Here is an 8,003-nt window from a genome sequence, read left to right as displayed (position 1 = left end):
ATTATTTTATGCCAAATACATGTGCATACTTATTCTTATTTTTCCTCTTCAGTTAGAAAGGACATTAAAGGGGGTCGGGTAGTAGCGCAGCGGGTTAAGCACACGTGGCTCAAAGCCCAAGGACTGGCTGAAGGATCCTGGTTTGAGCCCCCAGCTCCCCACCTGCAAAGGAGTCGCTTCACAGGCAGTGAAGTAGGTCTGCAGGTGTCTGTCTTTCTCTCCTCCTCTCTGTCTTACCCTCCTCTCTCCATTTCTCTCTGTCCAACCCAACAACAATAACAACTTACAACGATAATAATAACCACAACAGTGGTAAAATGACTAGGGTAACAAAAGGGAAAAAATAGCCTCCAGAAGCAATTTGTGGTACAGGCACTGAGCCCCGGCAATAACCCTGGAGGCAAAAAAAAAAGAATGTTAAATTCTCTATAATTTTAATGAAATGTAAATGTGATGCACTAAGAGCTTAATGGTCAAATGTTAAAGAAAACAGGTAGTTAGTTATGTACATACAAACATGTTACCATCTCACCTTATTCTGAACTTTCCTCCTCAAATTCCTTATGTGTTTGAATTAACAGAAAACTATTACTACGATTTAATGTTTGTGTTAGTAAAAGTGAAATGCATTTATGTGAAATATCCATCCTACAGTAGGATGTACAATTTAAAATAATCAAATCTATCTTTATTGAGAGTCCACTGGAAGTAATAGAACAATATTCGTGTCCAGAGGTATATGGAGTTGAATACATACAGAGTGGTATTCTTGAAGAATTGTTCCATGTAAAAGTCTTAACCATGCCCCTTCACTTTAAAGTACACCTGTGTAGGAACTCCGTCTATCTAAATTTATATACGTAATTTGTCAGGGTAGTTGCTTTTTACAGCAGTATAGTTAAGTTTGAAAACTGGAGACACTAGGGTATCCTGTACATTTAAGGATGATGGCAAAATGAAAACATGAGGAAGAAAAAACAAACATCTCCTGGAGCCCTACTTTCTTGGCAGTTGCTTTGTATGACAGACCTGGGGTGCCGCAGGAAATGCCCCCGTATTTTTACATGCATTTATTATTTCCAGCTAGTTCATCTCCTCTAAAGCACATATGAGAGTGAAATTGTACATTTGTCAATGACTGTGGGTATAACTGACTTTCTAAACTACTGTATCTTCTCATATAAAATGCCAAACTGTGCATCAAAAACTGCAAGAAGTCAATTGTGAAGGCGAAATTCTAGTAGTAAAACCTCTTTAATATGTCGCCATTGGATTTTATTATAACAGATAGTTGCAGACTTGAACTGCCAAAAACAATGTTTCATTCTTACAAAGCTCAATATTTTAATATGTTTATTTCTGCCAGAGATCATCAAAATTCACTGCCTGGTTTCAAGTTTTCCATTACATTGTATCTGTTAATGATTTCTAATCTCTTCTATGCAAAAGAGAAACAGAGAGGGGAACATAGAGGAAAAACACTGCACAGCTCCAGCACGTGGAGGGACTAGTGACAAAACTTGGGGCCACATGTGCAAGCCCTGTGCTCTGTTGCTAAGTTATTTCCCCTGCCCCAGGCTTGGTTGTTGCTAGGGCTTCACTACTCCAGCGTGAGAGAAAGAGGAGTGAAAAAGAAGGGGGGGGGGGTGAAAAAGAATGAGAGAGAGAGAGAGAGAGAGAGAGAGAGAGAGAGAGAGATGGGAAGACAATATAATGGTTATGCAAAACCTTTCATGCCTGAGGCTCTGACGTCCCAGGTTCAGTCCCCAGCACCACCATAACCCAGAGCTGAGCAGTGTTCTAGTCTCTCTCTCTCTCTCTCCCATTAAAATAAATTTAAAACAAATTAAAAAGAAGGGACGGGCTGGGCTGGGCCGGTGGTAGCATACTGCATTGAGAGCTCATGTTACAATGTGCAAGGAACCAAGTTTGAACCTTTGGTCCCTATCTGCCGGGGGGGAAAGCTTTGCAAGTGGTGAAGCAGTGCTGCTGGTGTCTCTCTGTCTCTCCCTCTCTATATTCTGCTTCCCTTTCAATTTCTGGCTGTCTTTATCCAATATATAAATAAATAAATATATTAATAATAAAGGATTAAAAAGGATATATTTATAAAAATATTAAAGAAGAGAGATAGAAACAGAAAGAATATTAAAACACTGATGTTTCCTCTGCTCCCATAACACCTTCACTGTGGTCTTCAATGGGTAATTCACTCAGGGTTTGAATTGGTCAACATTTATTGATGCATGTGTTAAGTATTCATAAAATATTCATTCATTTATTTTTCATAAAATATTTATTATAGAATACATTGAACACATAAAAATATAAATGACTTTTAAAGAGAAAAAGAAAACTAACATTTCTGTTCAGTGCTTTACAAAGTGAACACTTTATTTTTGGTCAACTTACTATATCATGTGCTAGTTAATTTAATCCATTTCTCCATCCTCCCCAGAAATCACTGGTATAAACTATCTGTAATCATTCTTTTTTTATTTAAATTTTTATCACATTTTTCACATTGCAGTATTTACTGTTTACTTATACACACACACATATATGCATTGATTTGGTAGTTTTTCACACTTTGTATTTAGTTTAATAAACCCTTGTACAAGATCACACCCCTATAGCACTTTGTGTATTTTCACTACTACAGGTTGTTCCATAATATCATTTCTAAGAACCATAATGTCTTGATATGTTCTCTTATTAGTCAAGGCCTGGGTATGTATGTGATTAGCAGTTATTTCTGTGATGCATCATCATTCATATATGCCCTGTGTCACACAATTTTTAAAGATAATACTAAGTCAAATAAAAGAAAACGGACGAAGCATGGCTATTTTCATTTTTGACTTCACTAAATGAATCTCAAGTGTTTTTTAGGGTGACGGTTTCCTGCGTCATCACAAAGCAATGATATTATCACACTGCATGAACTTGCTAGCATAATGCTGGCTACAAGGAGCCTTGGGTACAGCTTCTACAGGGTTTCAGTGGTATTTCTCTGATTACTAGGATATTTTCACATCTTGATGGATTTTTTAAAAATATGAAATGCTTCAGAAATTTGTGTTCATATTTGCAGAGGGGCTGTGCTAATCTTCTCTGTAGCCTTTCAGTCCTTTATAAGGTGCTGCTGAAACAACACTGTTGGTTACTTTTATATTTATTTTATTCCTAAAGTGTATTTCATCCATATTGACGTGGTTAGTCCACTTTGTTGGCGCATTAACTTTGTGGATCCTGTACAAAATTTCATATTCATTATTTTAATGGTTTAAATGTGATTCCTAAGCAATAGCAGTTGGGAATTACTTTCCTGCCTGTAATTTTTTTGTCCTTCATTTGTCTGTCTGTCTGTCTGCCTGCCTGTCTGTCTAATCTGTCAGTCATCTATCCAGAGAGACCTAAGAATCCTAACCACAGTTTATATACAGTTTATATTCCCAGGACCAGATATTAGCAGTCTCAGCACAACCTCACAGCTTTCCTATTATGTTATGCACTGAAAACCCATGGGCCATATTGCTTTATATTTGTTTTCAGTATATGATCCAATTAAAGTGATCTCTTAAAAGGAAGTATTGCTCATAACCATCTATCAGAAGAAAGTCAGATTTAAATCTGAACAATTCTTGCAAAACTTTATTGCTACTTTACTGTTTTGTGTAGTTTATTTACACCCTTTAGATTAAAACATTATTTTACTTCAATTACAGAGAGATGCAGAGTGAAAGATACAGAGAAAGACAAGAGTGCTGCTCAGCTCTGATGTAAAGTGGGTGTAGGGACTGAGAACTGGAAGCTCGGAGCCACGGGCATAAAGTCTTTTGCATAAGCATTATGCTGTCTCCATGCCCAAATCCTTTAGATTTCTCTTTAATTTCTGCTCTCTAGTATCTAGTACATGGTGAGTGAGCCTTGTCAATGCTCTCTCTGAGTAAATGAGAATAAATCTTATTAAGATATATATATATATATATATTTTACTTAATGAAGTACACTTTAATAGTACAATTATGTGAACCACCACTATGGGAAAGGAGAATATAAACCCCAGCATCTTGGGACCAGGTGATGGTGCACCTATTTAGAGCACATGTTACAGTGTACAAGGACCGGGGTTTGAGCCTCTGCCTCCCCCTCCCCATCTGCAGGGGGAAAGCTTTGCAAATGGTGAAGCAAGGCTGCAGTTGTCTCTTTCCCTTTCCTCTACCCTTCTGATTTCTGGTTGTCTCTGTCCAATAAATAAATAAAGATAATATAAGAAGTTTAAAATAGCATCTCTTATGAGGATATGCAATTCAGGGGAATATTTGTAAAGCTGGTTATAAAGCTACAAACATCCATCCAAAATTCTTTTTTTTTTTTTCCTTCAGCGTTATTGCTAGGCTCGGTGCCTGCACCATGAACCCACTGCTCCTGGAGGCCATTTTCCCCCCTTTTTGTTGTAGCCTGGTTGTGGTTATCATCATTACCATTGTTGATGTTGTTCGTTATTGGATAGGACAGAGAGAAAATGGAGAGAGGAGGCGAAGACAGAGAGGGGGAGAGAAAGACAGACACCTGCAGACCTGCTTCACCACCTGTGAAGCTACTCCCCTGCAGGTGGGGAGCCGGGGGCTCCAACCGGGATACTTAGGCCGGTCCCTGCGCTTTGCGCCACCTGCGCTTAACCCACTGCGCCACCGCCTGACCCCCCCAAAATTCTGCTTGACACAAGCCACTCAAATTTTGAAGCTGAAATGATTTTCACAATCATTTTTATTTTTTCTATTTTTTTTTTGCTTCAACATTAAGTTGTTTTATAGATTAGAGTCAAACATAGGGATGATATAGTCATTCTCTCCACTAGCACTGATATTTATCACATATGCATCTGTGAGTCAAATTATTTTATTACAAATAAAAGGAAACATAAAAAGTATTAAAAGACTCTTGGTTAAAAGAGAAAAATGTGAAACCACTATATACTAGGCCACTATATAAGACTCTTAGAGTTTAATAAATATAGTTATATTTTATTGAATTTATTTTAGTTGGTTTTCTTCATAAAGTTATTACTGTGTAAAAGTTCCTATTTTTCCTTCTTGAGTTTTAACTCAAACTGAGACAGTCGAGAAGTATTCATAAAAAAAAAAGTCAATATTAGGTTTACCACATATTCCTTAAGTTTTTGATTGATTAAACCATAGTCATTAAATTTTCATAACCATATTTCAAATGTCACTCTAAAAAATGATTTTGTCTTAAAATATATAATCATACTCATTTCATATGACATTTTCTCGCAACCTTGAGAAGTATTATCGTATTATCTTTTTTAAAAGTGAAAGGTTTGACTTTTAAAAATATTCTTTTATTTTTATGTATTTATTATGAGATAGAGACAGGGAATTGAGAGGGGAAGGGGAGACAGTGGGGAGGGAGAGATAAAATGGGAAAGAGACAGAGAGATGCCTGCAGACCTGCTTCAGTACTCCTGAAGCTTTCAGTGTACTGGTGGGGACCAGAGTCTTGAACCCAGGTCCTTGAGCACTATAATGTATGCTCCTAAGCAGGTGTGACAGCACTTGGCTTCCAAAATATTCTCAATGTAGAAATAAAGTGATGAAAAAGCAGTCCTTCCTAGCCTGTGAACTCTCTCTCTCTGGCTCCAATAAATACCAGGTTAATAAAGGCCATGTTCAGTACTAATAAAGCTTCTTGCTTTCATGGGGTTCTTCATATGATAGCAATGGGTCCACAGGAAACTATAGTGTCTCAAGTGAAATATGCAAATTTCTCAGGAACAGAAAGTTTTCTATTTGGCATCATATTTCTACACTTTTTATTTTCTTATTCTGTCAACGATTAGATGAGGGAAAGAAGGCAGAGAAGCAAGAAGGGAAGGAACATGCTTTTAAACAGAAGAGCCTCACACCATATAGGTATTTCATTGACAAATGTACTTTAATATGTTCTTAAAATTTAAATCACAACAGAATGACAGTTCCATCCTTTACACAAAACAATTATTCCTTATTTTCCGGATTCTATGGTGCTTCCTAAGCATGATTTAATTAGCTGTTTGATCAGTAGAAAAGGTCATCAAATAGCTTTAAAGGGAGAATGTGAATAATAATTATAGATTATTCTGTCTACCTATCATCTATCTAAATGTGTACCTCTCATTTTTAGATCTTAGATATCTATCTTAAAAGCCAAAAATTCTTTAAACGTAATCTCCTGGTTAGCCTGGAGTCAAGTGCTTTTTGCTACTATTAACAACAGTGGTTGTTTTTAAAACTAAACCCAATCAAGTCCTATAGAACTCTTACTTTGTGTGATTTATTGTGATACCTTCTTTTAAAAGGAAAAGGTTTTCTCATTTTCTTTTCCTTTCAGTACAAATTTAAAATCACCGGTGTCAAATTATCTCTGCTTCAGTTACACAGAGATGAGAGAAATGAGCTTCACAGATAAACACCTGACATGATGAAGCTCATTTTCTTATGAATTATATGCCAAAGGAATGGAAAATTAATTCAAAACAAACATATGTCCAAAAAAATAATAAAGCAACAAATTATTCTGCAAAATTGCTACAGCAAAAACAACTGCTTTCAGGTTAACAGAAAGGGTAGAGAAATGAATAGATGTATTTTGCTAAGGCTTTCATATAAGAACAAGAAAGGATTAAAGCAAAATTGTATTGTACTTATTATTCAGAAAAGAATATATAAAATAGAAAGCTACATACTGCATCTTTGCTATAAATCTAAAAAAAAACTCTTAATAGAAGGAAATGTCACCTTAGTTACAAAGTACTCTACATCTAGTTCAAGAAATTTCAGTGGTACCTAATCTATCTACTAAAAGACTGTATGTTTTTCTGCGGAAAAGATACAAATACTAGATTTGGTGATGCTTGAGGTTCTAATACATCTGATCCTGTATAGCTTGTGAGATTTTCAGTACATTTCATATATTTATACATGTGTTTTTATTTTAATTAATTAATTTATTTATTTATTTATTGATGCATTTATTTATTTTTGCCTCCAGGGTTATCGCTAGGGCTCAGTGCTTGCACCAGGCATCCACTGCTCCTGGAAGCTAACTTTTTTCCCCTTTTGTTGCCCTTGTTGGTTATCATTGTTGTTATTATTGTTGTTGCTATTGCTGTCGTTGTTGTTGGATAGGACAGAGAGTAATCGAGAGAGGGCGGGAAGACAGAGAAGGGAGAGAAAGACAGACAGACACCTGCAGACCTGCTTCACCGCTTGTGAAGCGACTCCCCTGCAGTCAGGGAGCCGGGGGCTCGAACCGGGATCCTTATGCCGGACCTTGCGCTATGCGCAATGTGCACTTAACCCGCGGCACTGTTGCCTGACCCCCTTATTTATTTATTTATTTATTTATTTATTTATTTATTTATTTATAAAAAATTTTAACTGTAAAAACATATAAGTTAAAGTTTACTTTCCTAATAATTTTAAAATACGCTGTTCAATTGCGCTAATTGTATCAGTACCAAGGGCACACCGACATCTTGTAAAACCGAATAGTCTCTGTCCATTAATCAGCACCTCCCCACGTCCTTCTCTTACGCTCCCTCTGCTGGGATGTCTCTCCTTTTCTTGGTTTCTTCCTGTCACTACCGCATTCTCTACCTGAGTTTAAAAAAAAAAAAAAAAAAGCAAGCATAATCCCAGAAGTAGTAAAATAGTACACGTGTGAAGCCTTGGCACTGCCAAAATATGTGATCGTGAATAGACAAAGCAAAATTTCCTACAAGGAAAATAGAAAAAAAAATACAGACTTTAGGTATGTATAGCTTAGCGATTTATAGTAGATAACCGCTTAGACTTCCATGATTCTATGGAACATGTCCAGATATTAAGGGCTTTGTATATTATGCTAATTAGTTTGAAGTATGGGGAAAATCACTAAAGGATTTTAATTAGGGATGTGATATATCCAGGTTTGTTCTGGAGGGATCATTTTGGCAG

General features: G+C 36.4%; 1 non-coding gene across 1 annotated transcript; it reads right to left on the bottom strand.

Moving 5' to 3' along the window:
- Positions 1-3,052: 3,052 nt before the first annotated feature.
- LOC132534515 (U6 spliceosomal RNA) lies at positions 3,053-3,157 on the bottom strand. The gene has a single exon (XR_009546222.1). It is a non-coding gene; the product is annotated as a U6 spliceosomal RNA (small nuclear RNA).
- Positions 3,158-8,003: the final 4,846 nt, after the last annotated feature.

This window comes from Erinaceus europaeus, chromosome 18, assembly GCF_950295315.1.
Source record: "Erinaceus europaeus chromosome 18, mEriEur2.1, whole genome shotgun sequence".
Taxonomy (NCBI): Eukaryota; Metazoa; Chordata; class Mammalia; order Eulipotyphla; family Erinaceidae; genus Erinaceus; species Erinaceus europaeus.
The sequence above is the reverse complement of the archived record's forward strand: the minus strand, read 5'-3'. Positions and strand labels throughout refer to the sequence as shown.